Consider the following 16,983-nt stretch of genomic DNA (forward strand, 5'->3'; position numbering starts at 1 on the left):
CTGTAGACTTTTCTGGGCTAAATCGATTCATTATTAACACATATTTAGCCTTGAGGAATCATTTTATCTGGGTATATTGATATTATAATATCGGCAGGCACTGTATTAGACACCTTATTTCTTAGGGGCTTTCCCAAAGCATAAGCAGAGCCTCATTTTCGCGCCGGTGTGGCGCACTTGTTTTTGAGAAGCATGGCATGCAGTCGCATGTGAGAGGAGCTCTGATACTTAGAAAAGACTTTCTGAAGGCGTCATTTGGTATCGTATTCCCCTTTGGGTTTGGTTGGGTCTCAGCAAAGCAGATACCAGGGACTGTAAGGGGTTAAAGTGTTAAAACGGCTCCGGTTCCGTTATTTTAAGGGTTAAAGCTTCCAAATTTGGTGTGCAATACTTTTAAGGCTTTAAGACACTGTGGTGAAAATTTGGTGAATTTTGTACAATTCCTTCATGTTTTTTCGCAATTGCAGTAATAAAGTGTGTTCAGTTTAAAATTTAAAGTGACAGTAACGGTTTTATTTTAAAACGTTTTTTGTACTTTATTATCAAGTTTATGCCTGTTTAACATGTCTGAACTACCAGATAGACTGTGTTCTGAATGTGGGGAAGCCAGAATTCCTGTTCATTTAAATAAATGTGATTTATGTGATAATGACAATGATGCCCAAGATGATTCCTCAAGTGAGGGGAGTAAGCATGGTACTGCATCATTCCCTCCTTCGTCTACACGAGTCTTGCCCACTCAGGAGGCCCCTAGTACATCTAGCGCGCCAATACTCCTTACTATGCAACAATTAACGGCTGTAATGGATAATTCTGTCAAAAACATTTTAGCCAAAATGAACCCTTGTCAGCGTAAGCGTGGCTGCTCTGTTTTAGTTACTGAAGAGCATGACGACGCTGATATTAATATCTCTGAAGGGCCCCTAACCCAATCTGAGGGGGCCAGGGAGGTTTTGTCTGAGGGAGAAATTACTGATTCAGGGAACATTTCTCAACAGGCTGAACCTGATGTAATTGCATTTAAATTTAAGTTGGAACATCTCCGCATTCTGCTTAAGGAGGTATTATCCACTCTGGATGATTGTGAAAAGTTGGTCATCCCAGAGAAACTATGTAAAATGGACAAGTTCCTAGAGGTGCCGGGGCTCCCAGAAGCTTTTCCTATACCCAAGCGGGTGGCGGACATTGTTAATAAAGAATGGGAAAGGCCCGGTATTCCTTTCGTCCCTCCCCCCATATTTAAAAAATTGTTTCCTATGGTCGACCCCAGAAAGGACTTATGGCAGACAGTCCCCAAGGTCGAGGGAGCGGTTTCTACTTTAAACAAACGCACCACTATACCCATAGAGGATAGTTGTGCTTTCAAAGATCCTATGGATAAAAAATTAGAAGGTTTGCTTAAAAAGATGTTTGTTCAGCAGGGTTACCTTCTACAACCAATTTCATGCATTGTCCCTGTCACTACAGCCGCATGTTTCTGGTTTGATGAGCTGATAAAGGCGCTCGATAGTGATTCTCCTCCTTATGAGGAGATTATGGACAGAATCAATGCTCTCAAATTGGCTAATTCTTTCACCCTAGACGCCACTTTGCAATTGGCTAGGTTAGCGGCTAAGAATTCTGGGTTTGCTATTGTGGCGCGCAGAGCGCTTTGGTTGAAATCTTGGTCGGCTGATGCGTCTTCCAAGAACAAGCTACTAAACATTCCTTTCAAGGGGAAAACGCTGTTTGGCCCTGACTTGAAAGAGATTATCTCTGATATCACTGGGGGTAAGGGCCACGCCCTTCCTCAGGATCGGCCTTTCAAGGCGAAAAATAGACCTAATTTTCGTCCCTTTCGTAAAAACGGACCAGCCCAAAGTGCTACGTCCTCTAAGCAAGAGGGTAATACTTCTCAAGCCAAGCCAGCTTGGAGACCAATGCAAGGCTGGAATAAGGGAAAGCAGGCCAAGAAACCTGCCACTGCTACCAAGACAGCATGAAATATTGGCCCCCGATCCGGGACCGGATCTGGTGGGGGGCAGACTCTCTCTCTTCGCTCAGGCTTGGGCAAGAGATGTTCTGGATCCTTGGGCGCTAGAAATAGTCTCCCAGGGTTATCTTCTGGAATTCAAGGGACTTCCCCCAAGGGGGAGGTTCCACAGGTCTCAGTTGTCTTCAGACCACATAAAAAGACAGGCGTTCTTACATTGTGTAGAAGACCTGTTAAAAATGGGAGTGATTCATCCTGTTCCACTAAGAGAACAAGGGATAGGGTTCTACTCCAATCTGTTCATAGTTCCCAAAAAAGAGGGAACGTTCAGACCAATCTTAGATCTCAAGATCTTAAACAAGTTTCTCAAGGTTCCATCGTTCAAGATGGAAACCATTCGAACTATTCTTCCTTCCATCCAGGAAGGTCAATTCATGACCACGGTGGATTTAAAGGATGCGTATCTACATATTCCTATCCACAAGGAACATCATCGGTTCCTAAGGTTCGCATTCCTGGACAAACATTACCAGTTCGTGGCGCTTCCTTTCGGATTAGCCACTGCTCCAAGGATTTTCACAAAGGTACTAGGGTCCCTTCTAGCGGTGCTAAGACCAAGGGGCATTGCAGTAGTACCTTACCTGGACGACATTCTGATTCAAGCGTCGTCCCTTCCTCAAGCAAAGGCTCACACGGACATCGTCCTGGCCTTTCTCAGATCTCACGGCTGGAAAGTGAACGTGGAAAAGAGTTCTCTATCCCCGTCAACAAGGGTTCCCTTCTTGGGAACAATTATAGACTCCTTAGAAATGAGGATCTTTCTAACAGAGGCCAGAAAAACAAAACTTCTAGACTCTTGTCGGATACTTCATTCCGTTCCTCTTCCTTCCATAGCTCAGTGCATGGAAGTGATCGGGTTGATGGTAGCGGCAATGGACATAGTTCCTTTTGCGCGCATTCATCTAAGACCATTACAACTGTGCATGCTCAGTCAGTGGAATGGGGACTATACAGACTTGTCTCCGAAGATACAAGTAAATCAGAGGACCAGAGACTCACTCCGTTGGTGGCTGTCCCTGGACAATCTGTCACAAGGGATGACGTTCCGCAGACCAGAGTGGGTCATTGTCACGACCGACGCCAGTCTGATGGGCTGGGGCGCGGTCTGGGGATCCCTGAAAGCTCAGGGTCTTTGGTCTCGGGAAGAATCTCTTCTACCGATAAATATTCTGGAGCTGAGAGCGATATTCAATGCTCTCAAGGCTTGGCCTCAGCTAGCGAGGACCAAGTTCATACGGTTTCAATCAGACAACATGACGACTGTTGCGTACATCAACCATCAGGGGGGAACAAGGAGTTCCCTAGCGATGGAAGAAGTGACCAAAATCATTCTATGGGCGGAGTCTCACTCCTGCCACCTGTCTGCTATCCACATCCCAGGAGTGGAAAATTGGGAAGCGGATTTTCTGAGTCGTCAGACTTTGCATCCGGGGGAGTGGGAACTCCATCCGGAAATCTTTGCCCAAGTCACCCAGCGGTGGGGCATTCCAGACATGGATCTAATGGCCTCTCGTCAGAACTGCAAAGTTCCTTGCTACGGGTCCAGATCCAGGGATCCCAAGGCGGCTCTAGTGGATGCACTAGTAGCACCTTGGACCTTCAAACTAGCTTATGTGTTCCCGCCGTTTCCTCTCATCCCCAGGCTGGTAGCCAGGATCAATCAGGAGAGGGCGTCGGTGATCTTGATAGCTCCTGCGTGGCCACGCAGGACTTGGTATGCAGATCTGGTGAATATGTCATCGGCTCCACCTTGGAAGCTACCTTTGAGACGAGACCTTCTTGTTCAGGGTCCGTTCGAACATCCGAATCTGGTTTCACTCCAGCTGACTGCTTGGAGATTGAACGCTTGATTCTATCGAAGCGAGGATTCTCAGATTCTGTTATTGATACTCTTGTTCAGGCCAGAAAGCCTGTAACTAGAAAGATTTACCACAAGATTTGGAAAAAGTATATCTGTTGGTGTGAATCTAAAGGATTCCCTTGGGACAAGGTTAAGATTCCTAAGATTTTATCCTTCCTTCAAGACGGATTAGAAAAAGGATTATCTGCAAGTTCCCTGAAGGGACAGATTTCTGCCTTGTCTGTGTTACTTCACAAAAAGCTGGCAGCTGTGCCAGATGTTCAAGCTTTTGTTCAGGCTCTGGTTAGAATTAAGCCTGTTTACAAACCTTTGACTCCTCCTTGGAGTCTCAATTTAGTTCTTTCAGTTCTTCAGGGGGTTCCGTTTGAACCCTTACATTCCGTTGATATTAAGTTATTATCTTGGAAAGTTTTGTTTTTAGTTGCAATTTCTTCTGCTAGAAGAGTTTCAGAATTATCTGCTCTGCAGTGTTCTCCTCCTTATCTGGTGTTCCATGCAGATAAGGTGGTTTTACGTACTAAACCTGGTTTTCTTCCAAAAGTTGTTTCTAACAAAAACATTAACCAGGAGATTATCGTACCTTCTCTGTGTCCGAAACCAGTTTCAAAGAAGGAACGTTTGTTGCACAATTTGGATGTTGTTCGCGCTCTAAAATTCTATTTAGATGCTACAAAGGATTTTAGACAAACATCTTCCTTGTTTGTTGTTTACTCCGGTAAAAGGAGAGGTCAAAAAGCAACGTCTACCTCTCTCTCCTTTTGGATTAAAAGCATCATCAGATTGGCTTACGAGACTGCAGGACGGCAGCCTCCCGAAAGAATCACAGCTCATTCCACTAGGGCTGTGGCTTCCACATGGGCCTTCAAGAACGAGGCTTCTGTTGATCAGATATGTAGGGCAGCGACTTGGTCTTCACTGCACACTTTTACCAAATTTTACAAGTTTGATACTTTTGCTTCTTCTGAGGCTATTTTTGGGAGAAAGGTTTTGCAAGCCGTGGTGCCTTCCATTTAGGTGACCTGATTTGCTCCCTCCCTTCATCCGTGTCCTAAAGCTTTGGTATTGGTTCCCACAAGTAAGGATGACGCCGTGGACCGGACACACCTATGTTGGAGAAAACAGAATTTATGTTTACCTGATAAATTACTTTCTCCAACGGTGTGTCCGGTCCACGGCCCGCCCTGGTTTTTTTAATCAGGTCTGATATTTTATTTTCTTTAACTACAGTCACCACGGTACCATATGGTTTCTCCTATGCAAATATTCCTCCTTAACGTCGGTCGAATGACTGGGGTAGGCGGAGCCTAGGAGGGATCATGTGACCAGCTTTGCTGGGCTCTTTGCCATTTCCTGTTGGGGAAGAGAATATCCCACAAGTAAGGATGACGCCGTGGACCGGACACACCGTTGGAGAAAGTAATTTATCAGGTAAACATAAATTCTGTTTTTAAGAAATTCACTTCTATTTTCAAATGTGCTTCGTTTTCTTGGTATCCCTTGTTGAATAAGAATATGCACATATGCTACACTAGTGGGAGCTGCTGCTAATTGGCGCCTGCACACATTTGTCTCTTGTGATTGGCTGACTAGATGTGTTCATCTTGCTGCCAGTAGTGCAAAGCTGTGCCTTCAGCAAAGGATAACATGAGAACAAAGCAAATTTGATAATGGAAGTAAATTGAAAAGTTGTTTACAATTGCACGTTTTATCCAAATCATGAAAGAGAACATTTTGGGCTTTCCTGTCCCTTTAAGCTTGAAAATACCAACTGCAGTTTGTTAATAGGAAATTAAATGAAATAAAAAGTATTGGATTCATTTGAATAGTCAGACAGGTTTCACTTAGAGCAAAGGAGCCTCTAAGCAGCTGCCTAGCTCTCACTTTTTATAGACTGAAATTGTAGAAGCTGCATCCCCTGCCACAGTTTGTGTCTCTGCTTTATAGAAGCAGGAATAACTTTTTAGCTTTTCTGACTAAAGCATTATATTTATAGATCCTGCAGCATCGACCATTAAATATTTATATCTTAAAGGGACAGTCTACACCAGAATTTTTATTGTTTTAAAAGATAGATAATCCCTTTATTACCCATTCCCCAGTTTTGCATAACCAACACAGTTATAATAATATACTTTTAACCTCTGTGATTATCTTGTATCTAAGCCTCTGCAAACTGCCCCTTTATTTCAGTTCTTTTGACAGACTTGCAGTCTAGCCAATCAGTGCCTGCTCCCAAATATCTTCACTTGCACGAACACAGTGTTATCTATATGAAATACGTGAACTAACACCCTCTAGTGGTGAAAAACTGTTAAAATGCATTCTGAAAAGAGGTGGCCTTCAAGGTCTAAGAAATTAGCATATGAACCTCCAAGGTGAAGCTTTCAACTTAGAATACCAAGAGAACAAAGCAAAATTGGTGATAAAAGTAAATTGGAAAATTGTTTAAAATTACATGCTCTATCTGAATCATGAAAGTTTATTTTGGCCTAGACTGTCCCTTTAAGGATGCAGCCGATACTACTGACAGTCTGTGCTGAACATTCTCACCAGCTACATGTCTGCAGCAGAATTATTTTTCAGCCTGGTGATATTTAGAGTAAAGTTAATCTTTCCAGCATAGGAAAGGCGAAGCCATTAATTGCTAAAATTAGAATTAGCCTTAGAATAATATATTTGTGTCCTTAACCCCTTAATGACCGGACCATTTTTCAATTTTCTTACCCTTAATGACAATGGCTATTTTTACATTTCTGCAGTGTTTGTGTTTAGCTGTAATTTTCCTCTTACTCATTATATACCGTTTTTCTCGCCATAAAATGGACTTTCTAAAGATACCATTATTTTCATCATATCTTATAATTTACTAAAAAAAAAAGATAAAATATGAGGAAAAAATGGAAAAAAACACGCTTTTTCTAACTCTGTTACATATCTACAACCACCAAAAAACACCCATGCTAAATAGTTTCTAAATTTTGTCCTGAGTTTAGAAATAACCAATGTTTACACATTCTTTGCTTTTTTTGCAATTTATGGAGCAATAAATACAAGTAGCACTTTGCTATTTCCAAACCACTTTTTTTCAAAATTAGCGCTAGTTACATTGGAACCCTGATATCTGTCAGGAATACCTGAATATCCATTGACATGTATATATTTTTTTTTTAGAAGACATCCCAAAGTATTGATCTAGGCCCATTTTGGTATATTTCATGCCACCATTTCACCGCCAAATGCGATAAAAAAAAAAAAAGTTAACTATTTCATAAATTTTGTCACAAACTTTAGATTTCCCACTGAAATTATTTACAAACAGCTTCTGCAATTATGGCACAAATGGTTGTAAATGCTTCTCTGGGATCCCCTTTTTTCAGAAATAACAGACTTATATGGCTTTGGGGATGCTTTTTGGTAATTAGAAGGCAGCTAAATGCCGCTGCGCACCACACGTGTTTTATGCCCAGGAGTGAAGGGGTTAATTAGGGAGCTTGTAGGGTTAATATTAGCTTTAGTGTAGTGTAGTAGACAACCCCAAGTATTGATCTAGGCCCATTTTGGTATATTTTATGCCACCATTTCACCGCCAAATGCGAGCAAATAAAAAAAAAACTTTACATTTTTCACAATTTTAGGTTTCTCACTGAAATAATTTACAAACAGCTTGTGCTATTATGGCAGAAATTATTGTAAAAGCTTCTCTTGGATACCCTTTGTTCAGAAATAGCAGACTTATATGGCTTTGGCGTTGCTTTTTGGTAATTAGAAGGCCGCTAAATTCTGCTGCACACCACACGTGAATTATGCCCAGCAGTGAAGGGGTTAAATTAGGTAGCTTTTAGGGAGCTTGCAGGGTTAATTTTAGAGATCAGCCTCCCACCTTACACATCCCACCCCCTGATCCCTCCCAAACAGCTCTCTTCCCTCCCCCACCCCACAATTGTTACCACCATCTTAAGTACTGGCAGAAAGTCTGCCAGTACTAAATAAGAGGGTTTTTTTTTTTTTTTTAATAAAAATAATAAAATATTTTAGCTGGGATGGACCCCTGCCTTAGCCCCAACCTCCCTGATCCCCCCTCCAGCTCTCTAACCCTCTCCCCTACCTAATTACCGCCATCTTGGGTACTGGCAGCTGTCTGCCAGTACCCACTTTGGCCCCAAAAAACAAAGTATTTTTATTTTATTTTTCAATTAACTCTTTCTGTAGTGTAGCAGCCCCTCCACAATACCCCCACAATAAACCCACCCCCCTCCCCCTCCCAGATCCATTTATATTTGAAAAAAAAAATTTTTACCTTTTCCTGGCTTTTTGCCCTCATTGATGTCAGTGTGGCTTATGCGCGCGTGCACGTGCACATGCACGTGCACCTCGTGCACACGCACCGTGCACGCACACTGTTCACGTGCACGCGCGCGCTCGCTCCCACCCGGAAAACGGCACCATCACTACCGGTGCAGAGAGGGCCACAAAGTGGCTCTCTCTGCATCGGAGGCTTGTAAAGGGGTATTGCAGGATGCCTCCATATTGAGGCATCACTGCAATACCCTCAGAGCTGCTGGAAGCGATTGTGATCACTTCCAGCACTCTGTTAGACAACTGACGTACCAGGTACGTCCATTGTCATTAACTGCTTGTCTAGCTGTATGCATTTATCTTTTTATTAATAAATAATACATATTTATATATATATCATGATATTTATCCAATGTTTAGCCTCTAGAGTGGGTTCTATTGCTTTGCATTGAAATATATAGCATGCCTTGTTTGACAGGTAAGGGGTTACTGGGCCCCCTAAAGTCATAATGAAATGTTATTGGGTATATAGTATTTTGTCTTTATGTTGTACATAGAAACCTCCCAGAATTCTTTGTGTCCGTACCCTTCCTCTTTATACTCTGTCCTTCCTGCTGCTATGTGTCAAGTGTGTGTGTGATTTTTTTTTCTTTAATACTCATTATATTCCTTCCTCAGAGTCTGTCTGACCAAGGTACTTTTGCATATCTAGGTCAGTGATCTCATACATGTGGCCACCTGCATGCGCACGGCATTAAAAAAGCGTATGATACTTGTGTATGCTTAGCTTGTTTAGTCAGTCTTCATGTGCTGAGAGAAAAAACACATAAATGTAAAGTTGTGTAGGATCTATTTAAAGATAAAAAAAAATCTATTTCCTTCTTAATATAAGTAGAGTCCACGGCATCATTCCTTACTGTTGGGAAATACTAAACCTGGCCACCAGGAGGAGGCAAAGACACCCCAGCCAAAGGCTTAAATACCTCTCCCACTTCCCCCATCCCCCAGTCATTCTTTGCCTTTAGTCACAGGAGGATGGCGGAGAAGTGTCAGAAGATTTCGGAGTAGTTCCTTAGGAGGGGTATCTGCCCATCGATATGGGACTGGAGTTTTAAGTAGTCTTGTCAGCCTCTTAATGAGAGCATTGACGAAAGTTAGAGTCTGGAGATGCAGGGAGAGTCTTTCTGCGAAACCATCCAGACTGCCTGCTAACAGCTCCTAAGCAATAAGTGTTGACGAGTTTCACTGCCTGCTTGTTTTTCTCACTCAAGTCCATGTCAAGAGCGATGCTACAAGACTGTCACACTTGAGAGGCTGTGTTTCTGTTCCACAGCATGGATTCTAGTAAGATCGTTTCAATTTTTACATATGTTGAAAGTGTTAGAAGACAGGGTCACATTGTTTCTTCTTTTATCTTAATAGAAATATGGGTTAATATCTCCTGGGGGGATTATTTAACAGTGGGGTTTAAGCAAATGTTATGCTTTGATTTATTTTATGTAATTGGCAAGAGTCCATGAGCTAGTGACGTATGGGATATACCATCCTACCCGGTGGGGAAATGTTTCCCAAACCTCAAAATGCCTATAAATACACCATTCACCACACCCACAATTCAGTTTTACAAACTTTACCTCCCTATGGAGGTGGTGAAGTAAGTTTGTTCTTCATTTTCTTCTGTGATATGCGCTTCTCAGCATTTTGAAGCCCGATTCCTCTCAGAGTACAGTGAATGTCAGAGGGATGTGAAGGGAGTATCACCTATTGAATTCTATGGTTTTCTTTGCGGGAAATCTTTTCATAGGTTCTCTGTTATCGGTCGTAGAGATTCATCTCCTACCTTCCTTTTCAGATCGACGATCTACTCTCATATCTCATTACCTCTTCTGATAACTGTTTCAGTACTGGTTTGGCTATCTGCTATATGTGGATGGGTGTCTTTCGGTAAGTATTCATTACTTAAGACACCCTCAGCTATGATTTGGCACTTTATGTATTAATGTAAAGTTCTTAATATATGTATTGTACTTATATTTGCCATGAGTCAGATTTATGTATATTTCCTTTTGCAGACTATTAGTTTCAAAATTGGGAAAACATATTTAGGGAGTTATTTTTTCTTACCTGGGGTATAGTCTTTTCTTCAAAATTGACTGTTTTCATTAATTTTCGCGGGCAAAATTAGGCTCGCGAGGCTGCAAAATGCTAATATTTATTGCATTATTCTTGGCGCGAGAATTTGTTTGGTGCGAAGGTACGTTCGGTGGCGCAAATTCGCCATTTCCGGCGTCTTAGCTAACTCCAGATTTTTTGCACAAGGTTGCGAGTTGCGTAATTTCCGGATGTTGTTAGTGCCAAAAAATTTCATTTTGTGCTGCGCGTCATACTTGGCGCAAAATAATTTATTTATTTAAACCCCACTTCCTATATGCCTCTTGCCTTTTTATATGCTCTGAGGGCTATGCTATTTTGATTTTTTTTCCCATTCCTGAAACTGCCATATAAGGACATTTGATCATTTTGCTTTATATGTTGTTTTTTCTCTTACATTTGCAAGATGTCTCAATCTGATCCTGTCTCCGAAACCACTGTTGGATTCCTGCTGCCTGATAACAGTTCTACCAAATATAAAGTGTATCTGTTGTAAGTTAGCGGAGGTTATATATCCAGCGGTAGTATGTAACAGTTGTCATGATAAGCTTTTACATGCAGAGAATGTATCCATCAGTACTAATACAATACCTGTTATTCCTTCAACATCTAATGTACATGCTATCCCTGTGAATATAAAATATTTTATTGCTGATGCGATTCAGAAGGCTTTGTCTGCTATCCCGCCTTCTAATAAACGTAAAAGGTCTTTTAAAACTTCTCATAAAGTTGATGAAATTTCAAATGACGGACAACATACTGATTTATCTTCCTCTGATGAGGATCTATCTGATTCATTAGATCCTACCTCAGATATTGACACTGACAAATCTACTTATCTCTTTAAGATGGAGTATATTCGTTCCTTGTTAAAAGAGGTGTTGATTACTTTGGATATTGAGGAAGCTAGTCCTCTTGATATTAAATCTAGTAAACGTTTCAATTCTGTTCAGAAACCTCCTGTGGTTACTCCAGAGGTTTTCTTTCATGTAATTAGCAAGAGTCCATGAGCTAGTGACGTATGGGATATACATTCCTACCAGGAGGGGCAAAGTTTCCCAAACCTCAAAATGCCTATAAATACACCCCTCACCACACCCACAAATCAGTTTTACAAACTTTGCCTCCTATGGAGGTGGTAAAGTAAGTTTGTGCTAGATTCTACGTTGATATGCGCTCCGCAGCAGGTTGGAGCCCGGTTTTCCTCTCAGCGTGCAGTGAATGTCAGAGGGATGTGAGGAGAGTATTGCCTATTTGAATGCAGTGATCTCCTTCTACGGGGTCTATTTCATAGGTTCTCTGTTATCGGTCGTAGAGATTCATCTCTTACCTCCCTTTTCAGATCGACGATATACTCTTATATATACCATTTCCTCTACTGATTCTCGTTTCAGTACTGGTTTGGCTTTCTACTACATGTAGATGAGTGTCCTGGGGTAAGTAAGTCTTATTTTCTGTGACACTCTAAGCTATGGTTGGGCACTTTTATATAAAGTTCTAAATATATGTATTCAAACATTTATTTGCCTTGACTCAGGATGTTCAACGTTCCTTATTTCAGACAGTCAGTTTCATATTTGGGATAATGCATATGAATAAATCATTTTTTTCTTACCTTAAAGATTTGACTTTTCCCTGTGGGCTGTTAGGCTCGCGGGGGCTGAAAATGCTTCATTTTATTGCGTCACTCTTGGTGCTGACTTTTTTGGCGCAAAATTTTTTTCTGTTTCCGGCGTCATACGTGTCGCTGGAAGTTGCGTCATTTTTGACGTTTTTTGCGCCAAAAGTGTCGGCGTTCCGGATGTGGCGTCATTTTTGGCGCCAAAAGCATTTAGGCGCCAAATAATGTGGGCATCTTTTTTGGCGCTTAAAAAATATGGGCGTCACTATTGTCTCCACATTATTTAAGTCTCATTATTTTGTGCTTCTGGTTGCTAGAAGCTTATTCACTGGCATTTTTTTCCCATTCCTGAAACTGTCATTTAAGGAATTTGATCAATTTTGCTTTATATGTTGTTTTTTCTATTACATATTGCAAGATGTCCCACGTTTAAGCTGAGTCAGAAGATACTTCTGGAAAATCGCTGCCTGGTGCTGGAGCTACCAAAGCTAAGTGTATCTGCTGTAAACTTTTGGTATCTGTTCCTCCAGCTGTTGTTTGTACTGTTTGTCATGACAAACTTGCTAATGCAGATAATATTTCCTTTAGTACTGTTACATTACCTGTTGCTGTTCCGTCAACATCTAATATTCAGAGTGTTCCTGATAACATAAGAGATTTTGTTTCTAAATCCATTAAGAAGGCTATGTCTGTTATTCCTCCTTCTAGTAAACGTAAAAAGTCTTTTAAAACTTCTCATTTTTCAGATGAATTTTTAAATGAACATCATCATTCTGATACTGATATTGGTTCTTCTGATTCAGAGGATTCTGTCTCAGAGGTTGATGCTGATAAATCTTCATATTTATTTAAAATGGAATTTATTCGTTCTTTACTTAAAGAAGTCCTAATTGCATTAGAAATTGAGGATTCTAGTCCTCTTGATACTAAATCTAAACGTTTAGATAAGGTTTTTAAATCTCCTGTAGTTATTCCAGAAGTGTTTCCTGTCCCTGGTGCTATTTCTGAAGTAATTTCCAGGGAATGGAATAATTTGGGTAATTCTTTTACTCCTTCTAAACGTTTTAAGCAATTATATCCTGTGCCATCTGACAGATTAGAATTTTGGGACAAAATCCCTAAGGTTGATGGGGCTATCTCTACTCTTGCTAAGCGTACTACTATTCCTACGGCAGATGGTACTTCCTTTAAGGATCCTTTAGATAGGAAAATTGAATCCTTTCTAAGAAAAGCTTACTTGTGTTCAGGTAATCTTCTTAGACCTGCTATATCTTTAGCGGATGTTGCTGCAGCATCAACTTTTTGGTTAGAAGCTTTAGCGCAACAAGTAACAGATCATAATTCTCATAGCATTATTATTCTTCTACAACATACTAATAATTTTATTTGTGATGCCATCTTTGATATCATTAGAGTTGATGTCAGGTATATGTCTCTAGCTATTTTAGCTAGAAGAGCTTTATGGCTTAAAACTTGGAATGCTGATATGTCTTCTAAGTCTACTCTGCTTTCCCTTTCTTTCCAGGGTAATAAATTATTTGGTTCTCAGTTGGATTCTATTATCTCAACTGTTACTGGAGGGAAAGGAACTTTTTTACCACAGGATAAAAAATCTAAAGGTAAATTTAGGTCTAATAATCGTTTTCGTTCCTTTCGTCACAACAAGGAACAAAAGCCTGATCCTTCATTTCTCAGGAGCGGTATCAGTTTGGAAACCATCTCCAGTCTGGAATAAATCCAAGCCTTTTAGAAAACCAAAGCCAGCTCCCAAGTCCACATGAAGGTGCGGCCCTCATTCCAGCTCAGCTGGTAGGGGGCAGATTACGTTTTTTCTAAGAAATTTGGTTCAATTCCGTTCACAATCTCTGGATTCAGAACATTGTTTCAGAAGGGTACAGAATTGGCTTCAAGATAAGGCCTCCTGCAAAGAGATTTTTTCTTTCCCGTGTCCCAGTAAACCTAGCGAAGGCTCAAGCATTTCTGAAATGTGTTTCAGATCTAGAGTTGGCTGGAGTAATTATGCCAGTTCCAGTTCTGGAACAGGGGCTGGGGTTTTATTCAAATCTCTTCATTGTACCAAAGAAGGAGAATTCCTTCAGACCAGTTCTGGATCTAAAAATATTGAATCGTTATGTAAGGATACCAACATTCAAGATGGTAACTATAAGGACTATCCTGCCTTTTGTTCAGCAAGAGCATTATATGTCCACAATAGATTTACAGGATGCATATCTGCATATTCCGATTCATCCAGATCACTTTCAGTTTCTGAGATTCTCTTTCCTAGACAAGCATTACCAGTTTGTGGCTCTACCGTTTGGCCTAGCTACAGCTCCAAGAATTTTTACAAAGGTTCTCGGTGCCCTTCTGTCTGTAATCAGAGAACAGGGTATTGTGGTATTTCCTTATTTTGACGATATCTTGGTACTTGCTCAGTCTTCACATTTAGCAGAATCTCATACGAATCGACTTGTGTTGTTTCTTCAAGATCATTGTTGGAGGATCAATTTACCAAAAAGTTAATTGATTCCTCAGACAAGGGTAACCTTTTTAGGTTTCCAGATAGATTCAGTGTCCATGACTCTGTCACTAACGGACAAGAGACATCTAAAATTGATATCAGCTTGTCGAAACCTTCAGTCACAATCATTCCCTTCGGTAGCTTTATGCATGGAAATTCTAGGTCTTATGACTGCAGCATCGGACGCGATCCCCTTTGCTCGTTTTCACATGCGACCTCTTCAGCTCTGTATGCTGAACCAGTGGTGCAGGGATTACACAAAGATATCTCAATTAATATCTTTAACATCGATTGTACGACACTCTCTGACGTGGTGGATAGATCACCATCGTTTAGTTCAGGGGGCTTCTTTTGTTCTTCCGACCTGGACTGTAATTTCAACAGATGCAAGTCTGACAGGTTGGGGAGCTGTTTGGGGGTCTCTGACAGCACAAGGGGTTTGGGAATCTCAGGAGGTGAGATTACCGATCAATATTTTGGAACTCCGTGCAATTTTCAGAGCTCTTCAGTCATGGCCTCTTCTAAAGAGAGAATCGTTCATTTGTTTTCAGACAGACAATGTCACAACTGTGGCATACATCAATCATCAAGGAGGGACTCACAGTCCTCTGGCTATGAAGGACGTATCTCGAATTCTGGTATGGGCGGAATCCAGCTCCTGTCTTGTTTCTGCGGTTCATATCCCAGGTATAGACAATTGGGAAGCGGATTATCTCAGCCACCAAACGTTACATCCGGGCGAATGGTCTTTTCACCCAGAGGTATTTCTTCAGATTGTTCAAATGTGGGGACTTCCAGAAATAGATCTGATGGCCTCTCATCTAAACAAGAAACTTCCCAGGTATCTGTCCAGATCCAGGGATCCTCAAGCGGAAGCAGTGGATGCATTGTCACTTCCCTGGAAGTATCATCCTGCCTATATCTTTCCGCCTCTAGTTCTTCTTCCAAGAGTAATCTCCAAGATTCTGAAGGAATGCTCGTTTGTTCTGCTGGTAGCTCCAGCATGGCCTCACAGGTTTAGGTATGCAGATCTTGTCCGGATGGCCTCTTGCCAACCGTGGACTCTTCCGTTAAGACCAGACCTTTTGTCGCAAGGTCCTTTTTTCCATCAAATTTAAAGGTATGGAGATTGAACGCTTGATTCTTAGTCAAAGAGGTTTCTCTGACTCTGTGATTAATACTATGTTACAGGCTCGTAAATCTGTATCTAGGGAGATATATTATAGAGTCTGGAAGACTTATATTTCTTGGTGTCTTTCTCATCATTTTTCCTGGCATTCTTTTAGAATTCCGAGAATTTTACAGTTTCTTCAGGATGGTTTGGATAAAGGTTTGTCTGCAAGTTCCTTAAAAGGACAAATCTCAGCTCTTTCTGTTCTTTTTCACAGAAAGATTGCTAATCTTCCTGATATTCATTGTTTTGTACAAGCTTTGGTTCGTATAAAACCTGTCATTTAGTCAATTTCTCCTCCTTGGAGTTTGAATTTGGTTCTGGGGGCTCTTCAAGCTCCTCCATTTGAACCTATGCATTCATTGGACATCAAATTACTTTCTTGGAAAGTTTTGTTCCTTTTGGCCATCTCTTCTGCCAGACGAGTTTCTGAATTATTTGCTCTTTCTTGTGAGTCTCCTTTTCTGATTTTTCATCAGGATAAGGCGGTGTTGCGAACTTCTTTTAAATTTTTACCTAAGGTTGTGAATTCTAACAACATTAGTAGAGAAATTGTGGTTCCTTCATTGTGTCCTAATCCTAAGAATTCTAAGGAGAGATCATTGCATTCTTTGGATGTAGTTAGAGCTTTGAAATATTATGTTGAAGCTACTAAGAATTTCCGAAAGACTTCTAGTCTATTTGTTATCTTTTCCGGTTCTAGGAAAGGTCAGAAGGCCTCTGCCATTTATTTGGCATTTTGGTTGAAATCTTTAATTCATCATGCTTATGTCGAGTCGGGTAAAACTCCGCCTCAAAGGATTACAGCTCATTCTACTAGGTCAGTTTCTACTTCCTGGGCGTTTAGGAATGAAGCTTCGGTTGATCAGATTTGCAAAGCAGCAACTTGGTCTTCTTTGCATACTTTTACTAAATTCTACCATTTTGATGTGTTTTCTTCTTCTGAAGCTGTTTTTGGTAGAAAAGTACTTCAGGTAGCTGTTTCAGTTTGAATCTTCTGCTTATAATTTCAGTTTTTTTCATTTAATCTTTATTTTGGGTGTGGATTATTTTTCAGCGGAATTGGCTGTCTTTATTTTATCCCTCCCTCTCTAGTGACTCTTGCGTGGAAAGATCCACATCTTGGGTAGTCATTATTCCATACGTCACTAGCTCATGGACTCTTGCTAATTACATGAAAGAAAACATAATTTATGTAAGAACTTACCTGATAAATTCATTTCTTTCATATTAGCAAGAGTCCATGAGGCCCGCCCTTTTTTGTGGTGGTTAAGATTTTTTTGTATAAAGCACAATTATTCCAATTCCTTATTTTATATGCTTTCGCACT

At 40.8% G+C, this 16,983-nt stretch overlaps 1 protein-coding gene across 1 annotated transcript in view; it reads left to right on the forward strand.

Annotated features, from left to right (window-relative positions):
• The window catches only part of PPP1R21 (protein phosphatase 1 regulatory subunit 21), a 557,069-nt gene that overhangs the window by 349,542 nt on the left and 190,544 nt on the right, over window positions 1-16,983 (forward strand). The gene's annotated exons all lie outside the window — the stretch shown is intronic.

This window comes from Bombina bombina, chromosome 4, assembly GCF_027579735.1.
Source record: "Bombina bombina isolate aBomBom1 chromosome 4, aBomBom1.pri, whole genome shotgun sequence".
NCBI lineage: Eukaryota > Metazoa > Chordata > Amphibia > Anura > Bombinatoridae > Bombina > Bombina bombina.